The following is a 27,801-nucleotide window of genomic DNA, read 5'->3' on the forward strand; positions in this document are numbered from 1 at the left end:
TACAGATTCCTTGAGTGTTGCTCGTTACCTATTATCGCACAATCCCGCCCCGAACAAACCACATAGGTATTCTTGTGTTCAACACCATTAGGTCGGTCTAGGCGCAAAAGCATGAGCTGCTCCTTTGCTGGGTCCCAGGAAACTCTCGAATTACGGGCAACGAGTTGGCAGACGAGAGGGCCGCTGCTGCAGCACTCGGGAACACTGTATACACAACAATGGTACCCTATGCAGACGTCAAGCCTCACATAACACAATACTTGCGCAGAAAATGGCAAACATACTGGAATAAACAGACACAACGAACTACATGTATTAAGGCCACACTTGGGACAGTACACAGCTTACTTACACAAGAGACACGGAAGTCGCCTGGGCTAGGCTACGGCTACGGTTAGGGCACATGCATGAAACGCACTCGTATCTGCCCACGGGATTTTCTTGACCCCTGTAGAGCAGATGCAGAGAGGCCTTATACGTAGTTCACATACTCATTCAATTCAAGGCACTCGATACCGCACGACGCAAACTATTTCCTAAACTGAAGACACAGCACATCCCGCTACACCCTTCACAAAACTTGGCAGGAACCCAAAGTTTTCTGACATGCGTGTGTTTCAGTTCAAGGGGCGAAGCTCCTTTGCCCGTAATTTTGCCCCTGTTCCGTGCCTTTTTGCCACCGTGTAGATAACGCTGATGATGATTTTGGCAGGATGCCCCGATGGATTGTTAAACCGAAGATTGGACATAGAGGTAAAAACGTTCAACCCGTTCGTTGGTACCCACGAAAGAGGAGAGAAAGAAGAAGAGGTTCTTCATCGGCTGCGAGCTCACGACATTTACCGGGGGTACGTGAAACGAGACGCCCTGCAGAAGGCGACGGCCAAGGTGGACAAAATTTCACAAACAGAATTTGCAAACTTACCCATGGAGATTCTCATCCTCCCAAACAAGCCCTACATCATCATCATACACATCAACATCGTCCACTGGCTTGTCAACAGGGTGGTGGGAAGTCCCAAGCTTTGCGAGTGAGGAATGGCAGTCTTGAAGCGGCTTCGCTCGTTTTCGAACCCATGATTCGCTGGCTGCGACTGAAGGTACGTATAATTCTTCCCCCTGCGCTACAAACCGAGAGGCGAGAATGGCTATAAACGCGACTTATGTGCTTAACTCATTCAGATGGTGCACGCCGTCAAGAAGACCTATAGCAACTCGTCGAGTCTTTATATTATGTTTCTGCGAATGTTTCAAGGTTTTACCGATAAGCGTTTCAGCTTCGCCCCTATCATCATCATTCACTTCGTGGAGATGGCGGGATTTTTTTCATCAGACATCAAGTTTTTACAGCTTCTTTCATATCATGCATAATCACAGTGGCCCTACACACCAGCCATTATTAATGTATTCTCTTCACTTTTGTTTTTACTCAGACCATTAGGTTTTATTTCAACATCTATCTTTATCAGATAACTCTGTCTGGCGCTCATTGCCCTTGCCTGACCTGCGCCATTAATCTGAAAGCATCATTATCATCATCAGTCTCTATCACCTAAATGATCTTGTGAATATCGTTAATTGTTGAATAGCCTTTACGAAACCTTGCTCGTTTTTTAGGGTGACTGAAATATAAGCTGGCGGAAATTCTGTTAGCGAATACATTGGGAAGTATTTTGTAGACGACTGACAGAAAGCTGATCGGCTTGCAATTTTTCAAGTCCTTCATGCGACCTTTCTTATTGATTAAGATGATATTCATGTTCTTCCAAGATTCTGCTACACTCGCGCTAGTTAGGCATTGCATTTATGTATTTGCCAATCTTTGTAGTACAAACTGCCCGCCATCCTTCAAGAGGTCTGGTGTTATCTGATCTTCACCACGTATATTGCCCCCTTTCATTTCTTTCAATGCCTTCTTCACTATTTCGATTGCTACTGGGGGGATCACTATCTTTTCTGAACTACTTTATTGTTCGGCATTATCCTGGATATCCCGGCTACTCCACAGACCTATGCAGCACTCCTCGCCTACTATAACTATTTTATCCCTATTTGTGATGACATTGCCTTGCTTGTCTTAAGTCTATATCTTATTTTTCCCCACGCCCAAACCTTTCTTCACTGCTTTCAGGCTGTCTGCTTTCTTTAAATTATATTTAGTCCTCTTCATAATATACTTTCGCATGTGAGCTGTCTTACCCATATTGATCACCTTCGGAGGTTCGGCTACTTCTATTTTCTCTGCTGGGGTAGAAGTTGTCATTTTTTGACGTTTCCCAATTAGATCTTTGCTCTCCTGGAACGTTTACTAAATGCTCTCTAGCCGTCGTGCCCCCGACTTGTACTACACACTCCTTGATAATGCATGTAAGATTGTCGCTGGCTTCCTGTGTCGTAAGCTCTGCTTCCTCGGTAAGAGTTCAATATCGGTTCTGGAGCCAGTTCATAATTGCGGACTCTCGTATATGTCCACCATTTGATGCACCTCCTTCCCATGCACCCTGCTCCAAAAACTACAGGACCCTTTGCTATTTGTGGCTTCTGCAACACAACACTCACCTTGTCTTTGCTTCACTCGCCGGTGAATAGTGTAGACAGAATAGTCGCCCCATAGTCTTGTAATCTGAAAAATTTCAGTGCTGCCTTTTACTTTGTATTTATTTTACGGTGTTAAGTTTCATGCTGTCTCATTCGGGTGCATCTGCACCATCTAATGCAGCGCCTCTTCATACACCTGTTCTAGGACACCATGCAGGTTTTGATTCAAGGACTCCTGAACACCCACTCAGTTCGTCTTTTTGTCAGTTTAGAGAAAGCCTACAGAGCTGTCACCTCACTTTCTTATTTGAAAGATTTGATGGCTGCCTAGAAATTGTAAGGGATTCAGCCGTGTCCATTTTCCTGCGTACCGACTCGGTTGCACCTGCCCCATGTGATGCATTGTCTCACTTTACCCCTATTCTCATGACCACGACTGCGTTTTTGTGGGTGCAATGCCCACTGCAGTACTCGCAACCCAGATCAACAACATTAGCTCAGACCCTGCAGACTAGGTGTGTCTCCCCGCGCACTTGTGAACGAGAACGACTGATGAGGCTTCGGCTACATATCACTGGCCAAGTGGTTTTCCCTTAGACAGCTAAAGAAGTAAGCTTCTACGTCTTCAGATCAACTTAAAAATACCTTTTTTCGCCCTTAAAATGAAGCTTTCCTTTAATTACACCAATTCATTGCTATTAAGATGCCTTTTGTTTGTAAATAAAAACATTTACACTACGTTCACAGCAAGCCTGACGTAAACTCTTACGCAATTCATCAGGCTGACAAGTGACGATTCTTCTGTACTCAGGATCAGTGACCCACCCAGAACCACCTAAAATTTTATGAAACCTATAATGATTTGTGTTACTGTTCTTTTTTACTCTCATCTAGGCGCGCACCCATCCACAAAGGAAATCGTAATCCAGCTGCTTAGGGTTTATCACAACATGCTCAGTACTGAATAAAAATTACTGCAAGCATTTAGGTCTCAATAAATGCACAGGCTAAATCACGTGCTGCAAATTTGTTACATTTTTCTCCGCATCCAAAATTCAGTTAGAAACACCGTAAATAAAGCATTGTTCTTGATTTTTTTACAGTAGTTTCGACGGTGTGAGCAATATCAGAGAACACTCTACCAAAATTGTGAGGCCTGGTGCTCGTAAATTTTGTTCGGTGGGATTCCTTATATTTTTAAATAGCAAAGAACGTGCGGGTGTCATTTCACAAAAAATGTGGCTAGCACAGATTTTAAAAAGGACTTTTAGATTATCTAGCAGCAGATGTTTCTTTTAAAGAAGACGTTTTATTCTAGAACAACTTAACATATTATGGAAATTTGAATCACTAAAAACAAAAAAAAACTGCAAATACGGTCTTTCAAAGTGCTTAGTAACAACGGTGATTTCATAAGTACCATACGGCACGCCTTAGATTTATTGTGGCATTGGCGACTAGCCGTGAAGATTCGGTGGTGGTCACTTAAGCTTCAGATATTTCGCTTGTTTTCAGACTATAATATGAGTTGATAACGCATGAATCAGGAAATCATAATAAATTTTCAGCGAGCAACCAAACAGCTTTGAAAAAGGCACAAACTCGAAAGGAACAATTATTTCTTTTTAATGGCGAAGTAACAAGGTCTTTTTGTAAAAATGACCGCTGCAATATTTATAACAAATATTCTTTTAGCATATAGACTAAACAACAGAACCTACATAGCTGGTTTATGTGAAGAAAAATATTTCAAAATCTTCCTGCGTACGAGCGAATTCAGGACTATTGGCGCTCGCAATGATTTTGGATAGATTTGGAGAACCCAAGTTTTCGCCTTGAATGGCAATTCAAATACATCATAAATGGGAGAGCAAAGAAATGTTTATTTAAAAACCATATTTCTCTTTGAAACATACACATAAATCAACGGTAGAAATACCTCTAAGGAAGATAATTTTATTCAATTTTCAGGCGGAAATCTTGAGGTTTTGCATTGCTTACTGAAAATTTTTTTTCTTTGTCTGGAGATTTATACACGTCGAGGCAAGATAATTGAATGTATCACGGAGCAAGCCTAGCTAATCCATTCAAGGCATTTTATGATGGGGAACATGACAGCCTCGTCACGATCAGTGTACTTCACAAAAACATTGTCATTGCTTTGATGGACGCCAAACAAGTTCTTTCTGGCACGCCGTTTTTTTTTTTCTGCCAAAAGACTCTCTTGTCTGTTTTGTTGCATTTCTGGTTAGGTGAAATACAGATCTCTTTGTACTGGGTTTGTTCGGAACTTGCAGCAATGTATTCTATACTGTTTACCGCGTTACCCAGATGATAATGCTAAGTGTTTTTGTAGGCTTTGACGACATGTGTTGCAAAAAAGTCACACCAGTTTTAACCAACTTAGAAAGTTTCAGTGGCTGTGCCAAGTCGTCTCGTTTGCTTTCGTATTCGTACGAATTTCCAACTAGGTTTTCTACCCCACCACTTGTGATTATTAGTATAGTTCTTAAGGTAGAGCATTTTCTCTACAGTGACTTTTGGTTTATTTTGATTGAACATGTTGCTCAAGTTTGTGACACCTTTTTGAAGTACGCTTATGCCAGCAAAAACATTGCGCTTAGCGGAGAATATTTGGACACTGCTGTAATAGCGACGCCATCGAAACTGTTTTACACCCTTACCACTACTTCCACCAAACACATGACTTTAAAGGTGTAGGGGTCTCGGCTTTGTTTTCTACTCAGCAAGTTTGCGAACGCCAGTGCTTTCATACAGCTTTCGATCTCGCATTGAACGTTTTCACCGCTATACCTGCGGTTTTTCCTAGTATAAAAAAACACACATATTTGTTACTTATTTTAACGTATTTTTCTATGCAACATTTTTAGGCGTACATCTATCCGTCATTTTTTGGCAGAAATATGTTTTTTCTGTGTAGTCTTTGGACTTTAGACAGCCACAAAGAACATAACAGATTTTGTTGTTTTGAAAAGTTTGCCATTATCAATGCATTGAAGAAATCTATTTACTTTTGGCTAGGCGTCTTTAACCAAAGGCGTCTCTTTACCAATCGAGCATACTTTTTGTGTTTCTGTAGACAGAAAAGAAATAATTAATAAAGTAGGCGGCTTGTCTCAGCTATCGGGTTCCCTTCCATCTGTAACTGGGTTTAGAGGTATAATTTTGTCAAATATGCAATATATGTAAGGCCCCACTGATCAAGACAAGAACATATTTTCAAACATAACACGAGAATATAATGCACTGCTTGTTGGTTGTCCAGACGCGAAGAATTATACACCACCAAACACCGCTGATTATGGCCCTACTATATTATTCACACGTTACACTGTACCTGTAACACCTCCTTTTTTATTTCACTTCAGCACGACATTCGAAACGGGTTCTTTGTCAGTGTGATACACATTCCAATTGCTTTTACACCGCAGTTAAATTTTGTAGAAGCTGCGCAACATCTCCACGTCGTCTGTTTCTTGTTTACGTCGTACATAGCGATCGTTGAGCTGTCTACTGCATATCCGAAAGGCAAGTAATCCATTGATCTGCGTAAGAGACAGAGAAGAAGTGTGATAGCATGCGTTGTTGTGAGCGTTCTGTAATTTTTACTAACTCTTGGCGCATGCCTAAGGAGCGCACAGCGCTGCAACATGTGCCGTGGCCGGAACACACAATTTCGCGAATGGGTTAACTTTTTCGCCTATGTATGACAGAGTCTTTGTAATGAGAGGCAGATAGTAATATTCTGAGACTTCATTGCGTCTTCACCGCACGAGACAAATCAAGCAGCCGCCAGGTTAATGATGCGAGCACTGAGGTGTGTGATTAGATCGGAAAATTCGGGCTAGAAGATGTGGCGGAATGCATGGAAGGTTCGAGAAGTGTGCTATGCACGCACTGTCACTGCACAAGCCACGCGCGATAGGCAAAAAGATGCCCGTTGTTAGACATGATGCAAAAATGCCGCAAGTACAAGGTTTTGCAAATGTCCTTTTCTGATCATTGTCTTGTGGCATCCAGAATAGGGAACAAAAACGGCGTAACCCTTTTACATGGGTGTTGTGGGAGGTAAACGCAGCCAATAATAAAGACGAAAATTTCAGTGAAGGAATAAAAGACTAGATTATCGAAATAGAAAAGGAGTGCCACAATACCTTTTCGAAATATTGGAGCTCAGTAATAAAGTAATCAAAATAAAGCTATTTAGGGGGACAGTTGCATAAAGTGTAAGAAAAACACGAAGGAATTCACTGTACGAGCAACAATAAACAAGCTAACGGAGAAGGATACACAGCACCAGCCATGTCAAAAGACGACATTAGAGAAACTAAAAACTGGATGTTATTTACGAGGACCGCTGTAACGCAGAAGTCGTGTGTGCAAGAGTTGACAAAATGATAGTCCGTCAAAGCACATGCTTTCACTGACTATCGCCAAGCGTGTGCTTGGCGATATAGTCAAGCATATCACCAAATGATTTCGCCAAACACATGCTTGGCGAAATCTAAGCCGAAATTGAATGGAATGGCATAACGTGTTGATATAACGAGCACACTGAACGTGATTTCTTCGATTATTATCAGGCGCTCTTTGCTTTTAGGATATTCGACACTGAAACCTTTAGAATAAATGTCTGGAAAACAAGCCGAGGCTCGAAAATGAAACCAGAGAATGATTGGAGCAGTCAATGACATCAAAAGAAGTAGACGATGCAATCGACAATATAAACACCGGGAAGTCTCCCGGCCCAGATGGGTTAGGTGCGGCATTCTGCCAAGCTGTTAAAAATGAAATAGCGCTGTTCTTATTTGAGTTGTGTAACGAGGCCTATTATTTAAACTCACTGACAATGTACAGTGCATCAGCTCACACAGTTCCTATTCCAAAAACTGAATATATAGACAAAATTAGGTCACATGACATAGACCTACCCCATTTACCAATATAAATTATCAAATATTTATGAAAATGCTTTACAAAATCCTCCAAGCTGTTATACATAAATAGTATGCCCTCATCAAACATGCGGCATACGAGGACGGTTCATATGAAATAACATTCACAAGGCTGGGTGTGTGCTTGAGTTTAGCGACGTCGCGCGACGGCCTGGCGCAATTCGTCAGTTCGACCTTGAAAAGGCAATACCCATTATCATATTAATGACAGATTTGTTATCAAGGTGGGGGCAGCGCAGGCTTGTCGAATCGCAGTACGCGGCTAATTGTGCAGAACACATTGGGAGTGCCCATTACCGTGCAACGCTCTGTGCTCCACGGGTGCCCACTCAGCCCACTTTCGTTCTGCACTTACACTAACATGTTATTTTTGCGTGTATTTAGGAACATCGATATACGATGGTTCCACCCTAACGAGTGAAAAGTCAATGTTTTGGCGTATGCAGACGACATTGCTGTTCTCTGCAAAAGCCAGTTCAGTATAATGACAGTTGTGGACATAACAAAGTTACTCAGTGTAGTGACCTAAAAATTCGTTATATGGGGAAAGTGCCTGGGCTTGTGGCAGTGCGAGTGGCAGTCAACGCACGACACGTTTGTTACCGTCAGCTGGTTAACGGCCCCAGTAAAGTACCTTGGTGCCCCTTTGAAGTTCTAAAGGGGCAGTGAACCTTACTGGTGTAAACAAACTCAGGATGCTCGCGCGAATTCGGACACGTGGAAGGGGGCTGTATTGTCAACCTTCACCAGGGTAACAGTATAGAATTGTTTCTCGCTTATAGATGGTGATATGTATTACAGGTACTGCATTGCTTTCGCGCAAATGGGCAAACTCTGCATCGCTTGTTTGCGGTGTTCACGTGGGACTCAACCCGAGAGAGGCGCGCTCGCACCAATAAGTTCAGGCAAGAGAAATATAGAGGACTGTGTATGGCGCATTTTTTTTTTTGCCACGGGTAGTAAACAGATTACTTTTCCTAAGGGATATAACAGATCTTTTTCTCAGCACGGTATGTTAACTAAGGCTGGACAGGGCATATTCTGACCATTATGTCCCCACAGAGTGCCTGACGGGGGTATTTCTGCATTTTTAAAGTAGTAGTTGGGAATGTAAACTTTTTGAGTACACAGTTTGGTGAAAATATTTTAGGCACTGTGAAGCCGAAAACCGAAAAATGATAATGTTGATGCTGTCTCCCCTGCGCTCTTTTACAGAGTTGTGTACTGTGGAGGACGGGGCCAGGATGTACTGAAAAGGGTGAAAAGACTGCACGTACAGACAGGGGTGAATTCTTTTTGTTTCGGCTACACACGGTGACATTATTAGTCCGGACTTATATGGTAGAAAGGGGACTTTTTTTGCCATTTTGGACAGATTGTATTGGTTGCATATCCCCGGAGATAATAAACCATGTTGTTTTTAGTTGTTTGGAGGGCATATATTTTTGGGATGTTGTACAGAGGTCACTTTGCAAAGACCTTCAGCTACACCATCATGACATAGGTATCTCTTCGGGCAGAAAGGGTATATAATGTCGTATGATATAGTCATAGTGCTGGTGTGCATACACAGCATATGACGCTTGGCGCTGACGTCCAGCAATACTGTATATCGATGTCGATGCCCGTTCTCCAAGGAGTATTTCAGAGAAAGTGCAGCTCGTTTTGTTGAAGTTAATAAACCAGTAGTGGGCTCGCCTTTGTCGCTGCCAAAAATAGAGCACCTTATCTCATTGAAGGAATATTAAAGGACATCACTAGACCTCAGTTGGGCAGCCTCACCACGTCATTTCATCATAATTTACACTATGGAGCAGCGATGTTTTGTATCGAAGCCAGGCAATGATGAAAAACGCGCTTGTAGCTAAATTGTCAAGACACCGGGCCGTGGTTCGGTTTCTTTATTCGGTCACGAGTCGATTCCTGGTGGTGCCGTGGATTTATTTTTTTTTTGTTCGAGGGAGTTTTTTTGTTTACGCCAACGGTCGCGACTGAACCCTTTGCATATAGGGGTACAAAACCTCACTCTAAAACCTGTGGTTAGCATTATGAAATGCTTTCTACTCTACCAAATATTTATTGTATTTTTATGCAGCAGTATGTATTGCACTTGGAAGGCCAATTAACCAAAACGGCTTCCCCGCATGAGTGTTTTCTGAGGAGTATAAAAGGACACACCCATGAACTCAAGGTAATCCACTTTTATTTTACCCATTTTGTTTCACCATCTTATTCGCTTACAAATATGCAACCAGTCTACCAAGTCTCAGCACTTTACGCGGTGTATGAATTGCACCCTCTAAAGAGCTTTATGGACCAAGTTTATGAATAGTAAAAAGCTTACCCCTGCCATTTAAGGGGCCCTAAAATACCTTCCACCAATGCATAAATGTACCTATAACCAAATAAAGCAATGTATTAGCAATCTCCTCCCGCAAGAATTTTGTTAAAGCCATGAGTATTCGCTGAGAAATCGTAAATCAAAAACCGCGCATTATCGTCGCGCCGCGTTTCCTCCTCCTTTCAACTTGCTCTCCCCTGTTGACGGCGGCGAGCCTTCCCTACCATGATGCTGCGCTCCGCAGCGGTAACGTACTTCCGCTATTGCGCTTCTGATACTGGCGTCTGCTGCGGGCAAGCTTTGTTGACAACATGTATCCCGCACTCCCCTCAAGGCTGGGAAAGCGAACAAAAATCTGGCTGCTTGTAAGCGGCGGCCTGGCCTTGCCCTTTTGCGATGTACGTTGGTACAGTTGCCATCGGCGGCACGGCGGCACGTTACTTTTTATCGGCGGCGAACTCGCAGCCACACGGAGAGGATCGTGCGCTCATTCTCTTTGATGCACCGCGCACTGTTTATCCAAAAAGCGCCGTATCAGATGTGGCCCCGCTGGTGCCCGGTCTTTTAAACCGATACAGAACTCGTGCACAAAACGCTTCAATCATGTGACCAGTTCCGCTTGGGGCGACGCGTGGTGGAGAGCGGCAACGTTGGCAAAACATGCTCCGCCGCGGCTCTGAGCATTATAGCGCAGGAGCGAGCGCCATTTGTTTGACAATCTCAAGCATCGGTTGCCTTGGCAACAAGGCACAAACAGCTCCAGAAGTCAGTTACGATTCCGTGATCCCGGTTCAGCTCGGGGCCCCACCTCGCGACATGTGGTCACTGCAGGCGTACCACTCACTGCCATTGGGAAGTGCGAGATGCGTTTGGCATTACAGGAGGCTATGGTGTGTGTGTTGTGGACGCCTTTGTTTCACGATGAAATGCGACGGTGTGCTTCTGCGGGTGGATAATGCTTCCCATGGCCTGGATTATCTTTCTCGAGCGACGTATGACTCAACCTCGCATGGGACATGTGCAGTGTGCGTAGCTAAAAGCCATCTCGGCTTGTGCGCCAGAGTTAAGTGACTTGCTGTTCGTCCCCGCAAACCGCGCGCGAGGTTAGTGCGGAATTTATAGCGGGCAGGCGGAGGCAACCCATCGTCAATCGCTGTTCAGACTTGCAACACATGTTGTGACGTTGTGTTCGTTCGAAACGCATATCTGGATTGTTTTGAAGTTGAATAAAATGTGTGCGTCCAACCCGCGCCTTCGGTTTAGGGCGTTCTGTGCGATTGAACGAAAGAAGTGCCACGGGGCTTCAACGCTTTCTTTATGGAACGTACTCAGGTAAAAGAATATCCATGTCGTGTTATGGCCGTGTTGCGTTCAATACAAATGGGTAAGCGTTTGTTTACACTTGTTTCTTTTGTCGTAAAATGTCCAAGGAGTCCGGCACTACTCTGGCAGATCAGCCGGCGAGCCGACGCTGAGCAGACGACTCATCTATTTGGAGTAAGTGCGTGAAAAAGTCGCCCAATAGCAGGATGTCTAGCTCATGACAAACATCTGGGAATTGATGACGTAGTCATGTGAAGATGGCGGCGTCCAAAAACACGAAAGAAAGGGTGAGAAAAAAGCGACAAAATTTGCAACAAAAGTGTGAGCTTTGCGCTGCGCGTAAAATAGCAATACTTGGCACAGATGACGTTGACGACCCAATATAACGATTGCGCTAATTCATTTAGTGTGCTCAAAACGCCTTTCAGGGCCCCTTTAGGGCTCTTCGGAGAAGGGCTTTACACATTGAGTTTCTGGTACTATGGGGGATCCTCTCTCTAAATCATGATCGTCGCTTTGCCTGTGTCAGTTGTGGGATTACCAAGAAACTCCACTAACAGTGAAAACAAAATGTGTGACGTTTCTGTTTTTTAGCTCCTACAAGTGGTGAGTGTTTCAATACAATATAAATTTTATACCCGGGTTTCCCTGTATTCTTTCTGATGGTGTGTGGTTTGTTTATGAGGGACTATTTAAATCAGGGTGTCGAACTATAACCGAACGAGACGCGCAAACTTCAGCCGAAATGGTATTTTGGCCGTAATTGAGCCCTAACTCGAAGCAAAAAATTTAGGCACGCCTAACGAGAACCACAACTGAACCAAAGAATAAATATTGGTTACTGGTTCACTGAAAAAAACAAGCCACTATAATCAAAGCTTTTCGACGCTCCCTTTAGAGTTATTTACCCTTAGCTTTTTGGAAGTGCAGCCATTTAGCGTGAGAACTACCGCTCTACGGGGAAGATGGGTTCGAGTCGTCACTCGCCGTCTTCGCCAATTTGGGTTTAGGTAGAAACACCTACACTACGGCTGAATAGATTGGCCCAAAGAACATAAAAAATACGAGATGATTCATGTATACCTAACCTTCCCAGAACTGATGCTAAAATATGGCAGGGTGTTCTGCGTGTCAACGTCGTAAGCACCCTACCTCATTTCCCGTAGGTTTTGCTAGCACCTAGGATATTGTGCTTCATTTTAAATGTTTGGCATCCAGCTCAAAGGACCAGCACCTTTTACTTTGATATGTTTACGGCGGAGATCGGAACTGGTTTTGACCAATTGACTCTATTTTTGGTGACTTCTTTTCTCTTTCCAGGCTTTGGTTCCCAAGTTCCAGTTTTTTCTGCAATTTATCTTTACACGTATTATACCCAAACGCACCGTTTAGGCCACCCCAGGCAAATATTTCTGTAAACAGTCCTTTGATGAAATTTCTCTTGTGATACCCCCCCCCCCTGGAAAAATTACGTCGCAATATGTCTTCAAACAAATGGTTGGCAGGAATGCTTTGACTGTACCTTACACCCAGCCAGTGAAACAGGGCCGTAATTCCTACCCTGGTTGCATGCGCCTACAACAGTACCGTCCACATTTTCAAAAGATATAGACGGTTTCTTATTTATAGGGGCAATCAACGTAGGGCCGCCAGTCAATTAGACTGACAAATTTGCCGAATAGAGTTTGAATTCTCAAAACCTATCTCGGGTAGGCACCGAGTCATTTAAAAATGACCGGAAGACTTGCTATGCAAAGATTGCCGATAAGAATGCTTTGAAGAAGGAGGAGAATTGTTTTATTTGACACCGCTGAGTACTACACGACTGTGTCAATTATTATGCCGCGTCTAATGAGCCACCTCCAGTGAACCTCTTAAATGATCTTTTTGTTTACTGTTACGTGTAGTCTGACCAACCATGGGTTCTGTGGCGTTGAGAGTGCAGGTTTCGGGTTAAATTAGATTGCTGACTGATTGTATTCCTTTGACCTGCAGTGAGATTTGTGCTTCGACCTCTGCGAAAATTAGGACGACCACTATTTGCTTTTCTATTCCATAAGATCAGCCACATATTGTTATTATCAGCATCGTCTTCATCCATGTGCCAGCAGCTACAGCTTCATATCACTCGGCTCGCGCGACCTGCGTCCTGGTCGTAGGCGGTGGTATTCGGTCGGTTCGCCATACTGAAATACGCAGTCTCTATTTTCCAGTGCTGCTTCCTGTGTAGGTGTATATAGTGCTCCCTACAAACACTTAGCCTAATCGAACCTTTCACCACCGTTCGAACATACACGTAACACACATTTGCCCCCACACAGGGCACCTTCCGCAATCTTTGTGACGGTATTGGAGACATTTCGACCCCCGCCCCCCAACATAAGCTGTAACGCACCGTAGTGAAGTGTTTAAAGATGAAGGGTAACGAACCGCCAACGGTGCCTATTGGAGCCCAGTTGAAGCTCCGGCGGATGGTCTCCCTGTCTGTTTACCACGTAGGGCGATATCGTACCTCTGACGTTATTAGTGTAACCCGAGCGAAGAAAAAACACCCGTCCCTTGATTTTATATAATAGCTAATGGTGATGTGTAACCCCTCTGGTGCCCCCGCAACACGTGATCCGTCTCTGAAGTAGGGCCGCAACTAGTTATCGTTTCCTCCATTGTCTTCATTACCTTTTATGAACCGGATAATTACTAACTTTTTCTTGTAAAAGACTTCCTCAGTCCAGCCAACCCTCTTGCATCGCATTCAGTCTTTTAGATGGCCAAATATTTTGAAGCCATAATAGGACACTCGTGCAAGGCCAAAAAACAAAGGACTGGTAAAGTCCCCATCGAGGTAAAGGACCAGCAGTAGTCAACAAAGTTTATGGTTAAAACTGGACTGGCTGAGATAGCCATCATGGTCACACCCCAACGTAGCCTCAATAGCACACAGGGTGTGATATCCCTGCCAGATCTGCTGAACGGAATGGATGCAGAACTCTTTGCGGGTTTTAAGGGTCAGGGCGTCACGGCCGTGAGACAGATTACCACCTGCAGACACGAAAAGGAGATACCGACCAAGCACATCATCTTGACTTTCGGCCTCTCAGCACTCCCACATCATATAATGGTGTCATTATCCGGTGCTCCATCCGTCCCTACATCGCGAACCCATGGCGCTGTTTTAAGTACCAGCTTATCGGGAACGGTACTTACTCTTGCGGTCGCCAAACAACATGTGCAAAATGCCGGGCAAAACATCATCCGTGCGACAATTGTCCATCCGACACCCTCACATGTGTGAACTGCTGCTGGCCGCATGCGGCGTACTCCCGCCAATGCGTAAAATTTCAACTGGAGAAAAAGATGATAAATATAAAGTTACCTGACAACATCTCATTCCGATAGGCGTGAAAGAGGTTCGACTCTTTTCTTCTGGGGGAACTACGGTGACGCACTCGCCGGGCGGGTAACGGCGCCTCGATTCCACACGGACCCAGTTCAGCATGTCTGACATGGTCCCGCCCCCGCCGCCCAATGGGCTGCTTCAGGCAGCCTAACCCGTCACCACACCGCCTGATAAGGCCGCCGCAGGTTGGGGTGCCGAGCGCTTCCGTCGGGACCGATTCCGCTGCTGCCTCTGCTGCCACCCCCTCCAATGTGTAGGAGGGTGCCGAGTGGATGGGCGCAGGGGACCCCGCATCAGACCCACCCCCACCGCACCGCCCGTGCCTTCTGTGGCGCACCTGACACCCTTGACGGTGGCGGTTTAAGCGAAGGGCACCCGAACGAGTGCCGAATCCAGGGGGCCCCGTCTGTCGGGCACCCCCTGAAATGTGACGAAAAGATGGATGCCAGGCCGTTCCTCCCTGCAACGCAGCGCAATGAACAGCCTCCGACTTCCAAGAAAACAGAAATGCCCAGAAACTCAATTCCAGAATAACACCCCAGAAAGACTACACATGAACACACAGGCAAACACACTCCAGTCATCCAAAAATGTAAATAATAGGAACCGAAAACATCATTCAGTTGAACTGCTGAGGCGTCCCTAAATATCTCAGCAATGTTTACGAGATGCTGCAAGCTAATTGGTCAAGTATCTTGTGTATCCAAGAAACAGCTCAGTCCCAAACGGTCAAATTTTTAAATATGTTTTTCTTATTTACAAAGCACAACCTTGGCTGCAGACTCTTCGGGAGGTGTGGCCTTTGACGTCCGGAAATCATTAGCATGCTACCATCTCTCTTTGATCTCTGTCGTTGAGGCTGTAGTCATCTGCGCTGTAATATTTAATAGGTTTATAACAGTATGCCTAATAAAAATTGTCTCTGACTTCCAGCCTTTGAGCTCTGATTTCGAGGGCCTTGTAAATCAACTGCCCGAGCCCTACATTCTCATATGCCACCCCAATGCGCCTATTTAGCTCTGGAGCTCTGCCCGTACAGATGCCCGTTGTGGCCTCCTTTCGAAATTTTTAACATATTCAGGAGCAATTCTGTTTAAGAAAAGCAATCCAACATACAACATTGGGCACAACACTTATTGGACACAACAATATTGGGCACAACACTTGCTCACTCCTCGACTTGGCTATTGGCTCTGCAGTACTCTTTCTATTTCTTGAGTGGGACGTTGGCAGTAGCCCATACGGTAGTGACAACTTCCCAACCACTTTACCAGTCATAGGGGAACACCCAAACAGTTCCCCTTCCCATTAAAGGTTCCATGAAGCTCGATCGAAATACCCTACATATACAGAAACATCCTGAATACATCACACATTGATTACACAGCTACACGTCGAAGCACGAGCCCAACTACTTGCGGCACACATTTCCCACGCAGCCCAAAAGTATATTCCCTAGGTGTCCGAGGCCCCTCGCAACCCCACGCGGGCCTGGGTAACGAGGACTGCCTCGACCCCGGGAGGCTCCGAAGAAGGCGTTGGGTGTCCCTTGTCGGTACCCCAGGTCGACTAACCTTATCTTATTTAAACGGGCAAAATCACTAGGGCAAAATTACATTCCACTACACTGAGCGTACTTTTTTGCGGACGGCCGCGTTATTACCCACAAGCGTACTTGTAAGTTTCTTAGCGATGTCAAGGTTTTGCAACTCATCACTTAGTGTGCATGATAATACCATGGTCCTTTACACCAGTCATCAAAGTTGCTTTTAGGTCATTTCACGTATATTTTTATTAAATGTTTTACATTTACTATCAGTTTGTCCTTAATGAATAAATTCTCCTTCTAGGTTTTCGTCCTCAGTCGGCCTTGCGCCATAAAACCCTATAATTCCCCAACGTACATTGTGCCTTTTTGAACAATACAACGACGTTGCTACCTTACGAGAAGTATATGATAGTCAATGAAGCAATTATTGCAGCCAGCCCTAAACGTCTAGGAGGCCTGTTTTGAAATAAACAGCATCGGTACAGAATCCACTCACTCTCACCAATCTTTTAATCTATAAATACCATGCGGAAAGCGGCTATGTAAAGTATGTTCCAGCAATAGGCGCAGTTTGCCAGTAAGACTTGCCATTCTGGAAAGCCATGATAGATGCAGGCCTCACGATCGCGCAACAGAATAATGCAATTTTAAATCATGCATGTATTTATACAAACTTGTAAAATCAATAGCACCTAGAAGGACTGCAACATCGCTCAATTGCGTTTGTGCCGCCCAAAAAATATTAAATATATGGTCGCAGTGCTGCTATGTTATTTAACAAGAAAAGCTACGTTATTTTAAACTGTACGTTATTTAACATTTGCTTCCACACTCTAATTGCTTTATATAAGAAGTTAACGTAATTGTTTCTGTTGGCAGAGCGCAATGAAGAGCCATCCTTCTTTCTCATCTTCTTTTCTAAAACATTGCTTATTTTCTTAAAACCGAAACATCGCAAAACTGGTAGTTTTCTTGGTGATGCTTTTACAGATAGCTGTAATGGTAAGATATTTTAGAATTTTCTATTGCTTGTGGTGCTTGCGAAAATGAATTTCTAGATATAAATAAATGTGAATCAAATTTTACTGCATATTTATTGCTAGAAGTGAAGGTCCTTGTATATATTTTAAAAGAAATGAACAATGCATTGTATTTAATATCCACGATGGCTTTTGTTTTACCAGAGTAAATACTGCCTTAGACATATTATCTGGCAGCGGAATACCATTCGTGAAAGTTATGTGTTTAAAAACTAATGGCATGTTCTCTAAACGCGTTATAGCAAGGAGTTCGTACAGGCGTGCAGCAAAAAAATTCTATCTGCGCAAACATATAGTGTTTTTTTAAGGAAAACCAATTTTTTCAAGCCAATAAAGCACCGACGTATCTTTCCGGCTTCTGTACTCTTTTATGTGCGGTCCTCTTGTCACTTCACCATCATCTTTGATAATAAATTATCCAGCCGTAGTTTTTACTAGAAGTTTTAAACAATAACAGATCCTCATATATATTCAGCCGAACTGTTCGTCGCCACAATCAAGCCACGCACCGTATCGAAAGGAAACGTTTGCAATGGTTTGTCGTTACAAATATTGGGTCTTTTTTATGAAAGAAGGGTCATGAAGTTTAATTTCCCTAACAAGTTGAAGATATTTACCCTTCATGCAGTCCTTCGTAATCTCCAGTCGTAGAGGACCAGCGAAAAAATGGCAAGGTCCAATTTTGTATTGACGATATTCACATTAAAAACAATAACTCAGGAGGGTGTCTATCAAATTCCCTCTTCGCATCCCATTGTGGTGGACTTATCATGCCCTGACATGAGTTATGAATAATGAAAAATCGGTGTGCACGTGTGCACCTTGCCAACACAGTGCATGCCACTCCCGACGGCCTAATGCATTTATCGTTATACCAGTGCTGCTGTGCAACGCTGCGGCAATGTCCTGAAGCGTAACAAACTTAGTGATGATAGTGTTCAAAAGAAAAACGATATTTTATACCTTGACTACATCTCTGCCTGCTCATCGACTTTGTTGAACGTGTTAAGCGTCTAACTGAACTGCTAAACCACACCGTCAGTTTGTCATTGTGAATTCCAGAATAATCTCAGAATAACTCCAACGCAAACACGTAAGGAGAAAAAAAGGGTTAAGTGAAGCCAAAATTGGAAAAGTGCTTATCTTTATAAAGGCATAACGTTCGGCAACGAGGCGGATGGATGCGACCGGTGTCAGACGAAAATTTACCCTTCTGGAGGCACCACAATATTGTTTACGTATTCCGCTTTAACGGAACTACTCTATAACCTACTAGTGTATAAACCACAAGGCGAATGCAGCCAGACAAAAAGAAAACCGTAAAAAGTTACTTGTGGTAATATTTATTACCTTGGGATGGAGGAAGATCGATGGTAATGTTGCAGCGATCAATGGCAAAACAATGCCGATCCTCCGCTGCGAACCACCTCCCGGGCACCGCCTTTTAGAATATGTTTCCGCTGCCACGCGTTCTAAAAATGCACGCATTGTAAAAGCACAAAAATACGAACCGTATAAAAAAGACACGTCAGGGAATTATGGCGCTTTGTATGAAGACGCAGGAACCGTAAGGGGCACAAATCGTTGGGTCAACAAAGCACTGTTAACTGCGGCTATACAACAACGCTTTGTACCTAATACCCAGAGCAACTACTAAAAGCGTACGGTTTCACTACGCACGTATTGTACACATGCGTAATGCAGAGCAGGAAAACATAGACAACACCGTAAACGAGTTTATTTGTGGAAATTTTCGGATGTCAAAAGGGGGCAGAAGAGCGAGGAAATCCAGATGGGGTCGGGGCAAGTGTGGAACACTCTCCGCTGTGTCCTAATGGCAATGCCTTATATCTCCGGAAAAATGCCCCACAACTCGGCCACAACTTCGCACAGAATATAGTTTAGCTTCTGCCTAAATTGAATGACTGCAATGCGAATGAAGAAATTGATAACATATAGAGTAAATGAAGTGAGCCCTGGGAATACAATCGTACCCACTCAGGGAGGGAAAACGAGAAAGAGTAGCAGCAATCAGTCGAATAACGATGCACTAGCTTGTGTAGTGGCACGACAAGTTTTATATTTGGCTAGAGACCGTCCTTGAAGAGTATGGCTAAGCTTTCGCATGTTTTAGTAATAAAAAAAACGCAACTGGGAAGACCTACAAGAAATACAGTAAACAAACTTACATGTTGAAATTGCATAACTTGTGACGGCGGAAAAAGAAACTATATTACGTGGCGAACGGTGCCGGAGCAAAACGTTCTTTAATGTGGCAACACGGCCACGCATTTTACTATGTCAGCCAAAACATCTTCACGAAGACGTTTCCGCTACATCCTGGCTAATGAATACATGCAATACCAATGCAGGAAAGGTTAAAACTTCAGCAATCGAATTTACATGCGTGAACACGACGTCTCTTAAGGTCGCATAAAGACGAAGAAACAGGTCAAATATTTGTGAAAATATGTAGTGTGAGCATCTCCGCGATTTTTGACTGTCTCATCTGCCCGCTAATCATCATCACGGCACAGCCACAACTGGTCACCTTAATCTTCGTTCTTTTGCCACGGACGATCATCATCAGAGTACACGGTTCGTTATGGCCTGCCCATCAGTCACCTAATAAACGCCATTTATTAAGCCACAAGCGCCGGCCTTACCGGAACTCCAGGGATACGTCGCTGCGAAGAGATACGGTTGGCGAAACTCGACCTCCAACAGTTGAGAGGCCGTTCCGTTCTGTTCCGTTGGCATGAACGCAGCACTCTGATGATGATCGTTTGCGCAACAGAACAAAAATGAAGGTGGCCAGCTTTAGCTTTGGGGTGACGATATTTAGCGTGCAGAGCAGACAGGTAAATTTCGGGCTGATCCTGACCGATTGTACGATCGCCATGACAGTGCTTGGTTTGTTCTTGCCAACGGAACGACGTTGCAGGTGACAAGTTGTCGCTGTGCGGTGGTAATGAATAATATCCATAGGAGGCAGGTAAACGTCTGGAAGATGCCCACAATAGAACACTTTTCTCTGGCGACGCAACAATGCGTTTCATTCACTTCCCTTAGCCAGAAGTCTTCAATGAATACGGTTGCACTTTCCCACGTCTTAGAGACCCAAGACGAGGAATTGAAACAGTGACAAAACAATAAGTAAAAAAGTTACCTCTGTCAGCGCCACTCTCTCACTCGTTCGTTATTACTCTTGCAGGGTATTAAGTAGTGTCAAAAGGTGGTGGCTACCAAATGAAAAAACAAAACGTGTTCGCAATTGCGGTTGCATGACACCGGTTTCATTGAGCAACCTTATCACACGTTGTTTAAAAAATGGTTGCACTTCTACACGCGCTAGAATCGTGCGAACACGAATGTAAAATGTGATAAATGCAGTCTCCAAAGTAACCTCTGGAATGATATAATATTCTGTTAGCGGTAGAAGTGGGGCAAAGAAAACCGTGAACAGTGGAAGAACGTAACAGTGGCCAGTACTCCGGCTCGAAAACGCGATTTACTTAGTACCCTTTGCACGCATTCTTTAAGTATATGGGTATGGTTCAAACCGTCATCAGTTTAGAGGCAATGTGAATCCAAACGGAAACAAAAAATACTGTAAAAGCACTCATATGTGAGAAAGGTATTATCTCTTGAGAAGTAGAGAAGAACGAAGGAAAGTGGAAGTTAGGGGAAGAATAAATACATTTGACTTTGGTGCTATGACTGGTTTTTTTAGTTGCCTTATTAGCATTACCTGGGTAGTTAAATCAGCAAGCGCCTTAAGAATGTGCGCAACGCCATAGAGACATTGCCAGCAAAAATGAATAAAGGTACATGTGATTATAGCTCGTACTTTTCCGAAGAAAGGAAGACCTCGCAAATGCGGCAGAGATCAATATATAAATGGTGCTCTCGCCACTGTGGCTGCACGATGGAGCGTTTTGGTAGGTGGCTTTAAGGTACATTTCTTAGGAAGATGGTTGGGCTTCTTCGAGTTTTGTGAATATGTGGACATCAAATTCAGAATGGTATAAAAATGAAGTACACGATCCTTGCTTGGGATTTTATCGATTGCCTTTGCCGCAACATTTATAGAAAATGGTTGTGCATCTATGTATTTTAAGAACTGTTTCTCGCGCAAATACAGAAGAAAATACAGTAAGCTAAGTTACCAACAGAAATGCTATTACCCTGATCAGGGCAGTAATAGCATGCAGCCAGGGTTGTAGTTATTGAAAGAGCAAAGCACTGGACACTATTGCTGCACGATAATGTTTTTTTGTGTGGGCCTAATGCACGTCCTTCGAAGGCTGCTCTAAAGCTTGCCCACGTGATTTGCATATTTGCATTACGAATGCGTAAACGGAAAAATGGAATTTAAGTTCGAGTTTGAGGTTCACCTTGCTGTACAAGCAATAAATAACAAAACGTTAGTATACAGGCAGGGATCTCGTAATGAGGAACACTGCAGTCGGGACCCATTATGAATTATAAGAAAATGAAGAGTACGTACAGTCGCAAGAACAAAAATTAAGGAATAGGGATAATAGAATTGCTAAACAAAATGCTAACCCACAAAATGTCAAACAATAGAAATATGCAGGAAAAAAAGCACGAGCGAAGAAATATTAAGTGTGTGCAAAAAACATCAAAAGGAATCTAACCGCCTAACATTTGTAAGATCACAAACACACAAGTTAATACTCAATTAGTTATACACACATACACAGAAATGTATATGTGTATAAATTATCAGAATATGCATTTCAGTCAGCTAATGCAAGCGTTTTCTAATACACCGCCACATCCACACGCACATATATTCGTAAGGTGCACAATATCGTACGGTGCGAGGAACACGAGGTCTTATGATGGGTCAAGTGTGGAAGGGGGCAAGCGCCTAAATGAGTTGAGAGATCTGGAACTTTTGCTAGTCAACGCAAAGTGTTTCCACGGCTTAATCAGGGCCAATTCAAACGTAAGCGAAGGTACCTAAGCGAATCCTTTGATCGGTTGTGAAAAAAAGCGCGGTCAGCGGTGACGAAATGCAGCAGAGAATGCGGTGGGGTCACGAGAAAATTTATTTCTTTGACTTACCAGAGGTTATTTAGGAATTTAACTGGCCTTCCACACGTGCATCGGGAATGCATACAAATATAACAAATAACAAAGTGCCTTACGGAATTTTCCGATCCCGTGTAAGTGAAGAAAAATTGACCAAGGGCGTCCGCCATTATTAGAAGAGTAAAACACTGCAACCATGGACGCACAAGAGCGCGCTTTCTTTATTGGCCTTACCAGAAGTCCCTTAAAAAAGTTCAGTTTACATAGGTAATAAAATTATGTCCATCGAAAATGCTGAAATTCAAAACAAATACAGTAAACCAAGTTTGTCAAGGCAGTTTTCTATATCATTGTCAGAAAATATTGAGTGTAACCGCAGTGTTCAGTGTAAAAATGAATCACTGGTAACGGATGTGACCTGAAGGGAGTAATGTTATTACAACTTGATTCAACTCTTCCGGAAATAACGTGGCCCATCGTCTTAACTTATGCACAGCGCCAATCAGGAACTCATAAAAGCCACAAATAAAGGGCCTTGTAGTGATATGATGATTTCGGGTGAGAAAGGAAGCCATCAGTCCAATAACGAAGCACCCGTTACGGTGGCGGCATGAGAACGTGTTTTGAGTTACAATTTATCTCAGGTCTAACAAAATAAGTTTACCCTTTATCATATTTAAGCATATGCGCGCTCTAACATAGAACTTCACTAAAACAATAAAACAAGGTATAGGTGGGAACACTTTTACTTTGGTGTGGAAAGGAAGTGCCAGAAAGAGTGGCACGGGTCTCCGGAAGAATGAAGCACTGGCTGATGAGGCAGGAAAAAACGCATTTCATCTAGTGCCTCGGGCTCAAATACTTTAGGAATAGTGTGAGGCATCGCGATGTTTTAACAGGAATATGCGCAACGTTAACAGAGAAAATGATAAAAACAGTAAGCAGTTGCCTGTGTGAAAGTAACAATCGCCTGTCAGGATGGCAACCAAGAAAAAGCTGTAGCCAGTGCTTCGCTAATGACGCACTTAGAGGGTTGCTGCCCAAAAATACGTTTTCGTCTTTCACGTTACCGCTTATTCTAAACAAAGTTAGTTTTTATTCAGAATTATTATTATATGCAACACTAATGCTGGGAAACACAAGAAATACAATAAAAAAAGCAGTGCTAAATGTATTCTTTCAACTTTTCTGGGCGATAAAGAGGGACAAAAACAGGCGGTAATCGGTGGAAAATCAAAGCGCTGATCACTGTGGTTGCAAACGAACAACCTTTATTTAGTAGCCTTACCTGAGATGCTCTAACAAAAAGTTTGTTTCCGGGCGCGCTAAAAAATTATTTAAAACGAAAATGTGTGCTGATGAGAATACATACACGAAGTTAGCTTTCGGAAATCTACGATCCCTTGTGGCCGCTGAAAGAGTGACAACAAACGAAGGTAAACAATGCAAAACCGCAGGTCTGGTCAGTATAGTATTAGTAGCCTTCCGTCAGGCACCCTAAATACCATTTTTCACCCACACATCCTAAACCTAGGCGCAGTGCCACCACACAAGGGGGTATACGTGTCAAGCATATTTAAATGTGGCAATGCTTAGATCTTTTGTAAGAGAAGCAGGAAGAAAAAGAGAGTACCATTAGTACAACAATACTATGATTTGCGCTGGGTTGTGAGAAAAACGCGTTTAGCTCATGGGCCTTAACGATGGTCTTTTAGAATTAGGATTGCGGTGCCACACATATAAGGTTCAGGTTCGAGACCAATGAAAAAAAAAATACAGCGCAAATGTACCTGTGTTTAAGGCGGGACCTCTGCTTAAGAAAGGAAGAGCGAGAAACGGCGCAGAAGTACAACAAAAACAAATATCTCGCAGCTTTTCAACAGAAGATGGCGTTTTATTTAGTACCCTTACCAGAAACTACAGCTGGACACCGTTGTGTTTAAATCTGTATTAAGAATACGTGTAAGGCGAAAGCAGAAATTGATATAGTAAACAAGGTTACCTGAGGTAATACCATGTTCTTTTGTGAAGGAAGAAAAAGCGTGCGAAAGTGCCCAAAATAAGTGGAATAATAAAGAACATGATACTGTAGCAGCAGAAAAAAAATTTTATTTAGTGGCTTTACGCACCTTCTTTATGACTATGAACAGGCTTTTCACACGTACTAAAAACATGGGTGTAGATAAGATACATACGTATATATAAAAATCAGTACACGAAGTTAGTTGGGTAAATTTTATCGTCTTGTCAGGAAAGAAACTGGAAAAAAAAGCAGCAGGGATAGGTGGAGCAATGAAACACGGGAGGCCACAGCGGTGGCGTAGGAAAAAGTTTTATTTATTTTCCTAAACGAAGATCATTTATAAATGTGGTTAGGATTCCACACATATTAAAGGTGGATTGCCAAAAAAAGGAAAAAATTCAATAAACTAGATACCTAATGTAATTTTCTGATCCTTATTCAGGGCAGGAAGTACTAAGAAAAGTGGCATTCATCACTGAACGAAGGCAGCAGTGGCCACCCTGGCATCACGAGAATGCATTTCTTTTCGATTTCCCGCAAGTATCTAAAAGAGGTATGTTCACAAACGTATTAAGATTACGTGCTTCGCAAATAAAGAGAGAGCTAGCCGACACAGTAAATCAAGTTAGCTAGCATTTCCTTTTCTCTCTCTTTCTCTATCTTTCTTTGTTTGACGGCGCGGTCGCTGTGGTGGCGTTCATTCCACCTGAGCGAGACGTTTGCCGTGGTAACATATTCACGCCGTGCACTGTCTTGTTAAGTGTTCGCAAAATCGGAAAAAGCCGACGAGTGAGCCTCCTGACCGGCAGAAGGTGACCGAAAGTACATCCAAGGATTACGTAATGACGACGGCTACTGCCATGGCTACCTGAAGGAAGACGATAAGGTGAAATTTTTTGAGAGGTCCCTGGTTGCAGTAAACGAGAGGTATACTGTGCGGACATCAAGAGTCCTGAACAAGTCGTTTAAATATAAGAATGTCTCGATTGCTTCGCAATACATTGCTCTGCCCGAAGATATACATTGAAACACGCAGTAGTAATTTTAACGAGAAATTCAACCCGGAAGCACGACTTGTTTTCAGTCACGGTTAGTGCAACACTAGAGAATTTATTTATTTTCGCCTTTTTGAAGATCGGGTTATCATTGTACTGGTTAGAGTTCTCCTGGCACCGATTTATTTTTGTTTAGTGGAGTATTGTTCTGTTTACCAGGACTCGATCTTACCAGGACTCGACATGACTCGATCTTCAGGGATTCTGATAAACGTAATTGGAACAGAACGGTTATTGTTCGGTTTCAGTCATGCATAGAAACGCGTATGCAAGGTAATCGCGACACGGCCGTGTGTGCCATCCGTGGTCGTCCAAGAACTGTGAATTAGTCGTGTAGAGCAAGGCAGACTTGTTGTTTTACTCTGTATATGAGAAGCTGAAGTGTCAGCGTCTAGCCTTTTTGGCGTATTATAAGAAAATCCTAAGCTCCAATCAAACTGTAACATGTTGGTTTGTTGGGGGCTGCTTGTAAGTTGCAATTTCTTAAAACCACACAAAAAGTCTGTGGTAATAATATTAATAATATTCGTAATGATATCTATTATTCTGGTTTAGAAAAGCCACAATTTCTAGCCAGAGGCAACATCTTAAAGATTCTTTGCGGCCATTTCCAAAAACTAACGCTAGATTTCATATTGCCTTTCGCCATGCATAAAATAGGTGCCCTGACTATATCGTCTTTATGGAATATTTTAACCCAATGTCGTAGGCTCCATGACACACTGTGGATATCGAATCTACCTGGACAATGTGCCGTTCCTAGTTTTCAAGGAAACAGTCAAAGTGTGCATATTTGGAACCGAATACTACAAGAAAACTCAGGAAAAAGAAAGACCAGGTAAGTTACATGGTGATGCACTTGCAAACGTTTCAATATCATGCATATATCCGGCAGCCTTTCAGTTCAAAGATTGTGTGCAGGCAGTGTAAAGAAGATTTACTTTAAGCTATTTTAAGGCTATACGAGAAATAAACATTGTTGATTTCATTTACAGAGTTAAATTAACACTGACTTGCTGAATGAGGTGTACGAGAAGAAGCGAATGAACCTCCAAGGCACAAAGAAGAAGGGGTATGCAGCAACAATGAATTTGCAGTGGATTAAACTGTACCCAGATTTCCAGCATGTAATATGCAACGACGAGGAAAGAACATTTCCAGAACAATTTTTGCGCCTTTATCATGGCGTTTATGTCTGTGGAATCCGACACAACACAAGCAGTTTTTATGTAAATACATTGTCCTTGCAGTGGCTACTGCAAAATTTGTAGCACATGCCCACTATCATTGCTTCAACTTCTGGTGAGAGTAGGGCGTTTTAGTGGGAGGATGTGATAAAAGTACCTTCCTTCCCCTCTGACGGCCTTGAACACGCTTTCTGTATCATTACCAGGGCTAAAAACGGTCTGTTAAAACTTCATATTATCAGCTTTTTCTGGTATTTTTATTGCACTGTGTAGACAAATTTGTCTTTGCATAAGATGGCGCACATTAGGCTTGGTTTATGCATGCTTAATGAAAGGTTTGTCTGGGCTAGTGGGTTGACGATCATTATTGTTTAAAACAGCGCGGCAAGGTGCGGACAAAGTCAAGATGAGAGAGAATACAGTGGTGAACTAACGACTGGAAGCATATTTCCCATATTGCCAGTATGTATACGCATGGGAAATAGCAAGATAAAAGAATTCGAAAGATAAAAAGCACAACACATACAGTCTCGGCTTCAAGCCAAGAATGTGTGTATTGTACTGTTTAACTTTTGCACTCTTATTTTGCTATTTCCTACATGTGTACATACTGGCAATTGTGGAAATATACTTCCAGGTATTAGTTCAGCGCTGTCTTCTGTCTCATTTTGAATTTGTCCTCATCTTGTCGTGCTGTTTTAAAAGATAAACTATGCTCTCTATACGTAACAATGCCTGTTTTTTAGGTGCATGTGCCCCAGCCATGCAGCCAGACAAGAGAGGGTCGTATGAAAGCAGACAAATCCAAGCAGCCTCACAAGGCACTTCAAGCAGAGCAGCCGACTTTGGGCAAGGAGACTTGAGGATACATTAGAATTGCCGACTGCAGTTCCCATATAAACCATGGTTTCGAGAACATGGAAGCTTTCAGCCAAAACATGGACAGGAGCGTTGCTTAGCGAAGTCAAATCTTGGCAAGAGAAGGAATTACATCTCTATCAGATGTGAAAAAGTGCCTGAACTATTACGTGCACGGCATACTTTTTTCAAACAAGGAAAATCCTGATAGCAGCTGCAGGGCTCTTTCCGAAAACATCGTTATATCAGCAACAAAATCTAAGCTGTGCCTAAAAAAGACCGCTTCAGCGCAGTTCATCAAGGGAAGGCTAGAATCCTAATTGAAAAGGTCACGGGTCCGCAACCCCAATCGTCCTTTGTTTACCGGCCGTATGCAGCACGCAGCTGTGTGGGTAGCAGCGACTCAGACAACCTGGAAAAGAATGTTGCTAGCGAGTGTGAAGACACGTTGCT

At 43.1% G+C, this 27,801-nt stretch overlaps 1 pseudogene; it reads left to right on the forward strand.

The window, feature by feature from the left end:
• Positions 1–1,076: 1,076 nt before the first annotated feature.
• Positions 1,077–27,449, forward strand: LOC144161024 (uncharacterized; annotated as a pseudogene).
• The last annotated feature ends 352 nt before the right edge of the window (positions 27,450–27,801 follow it).

Source organism: Haemaphysalis longicornis, unplaced genomic scaffold (assembly GCF_048455015.1).
Source record: "Haemaphysalis longicornis isolate Haplotype H1 unplaced genomic scaffold, Haemaphysalis longicornis Haplotype H1 scaffold_11, whole genome shotgun sequence".
Taxonomy (NCBI): Eukaryota; Metazoa; Arthropoda; class Arachnida; order Ixodida; family Ixodidae; genus Haemaphysalis; species Haemaphysalis longicornis.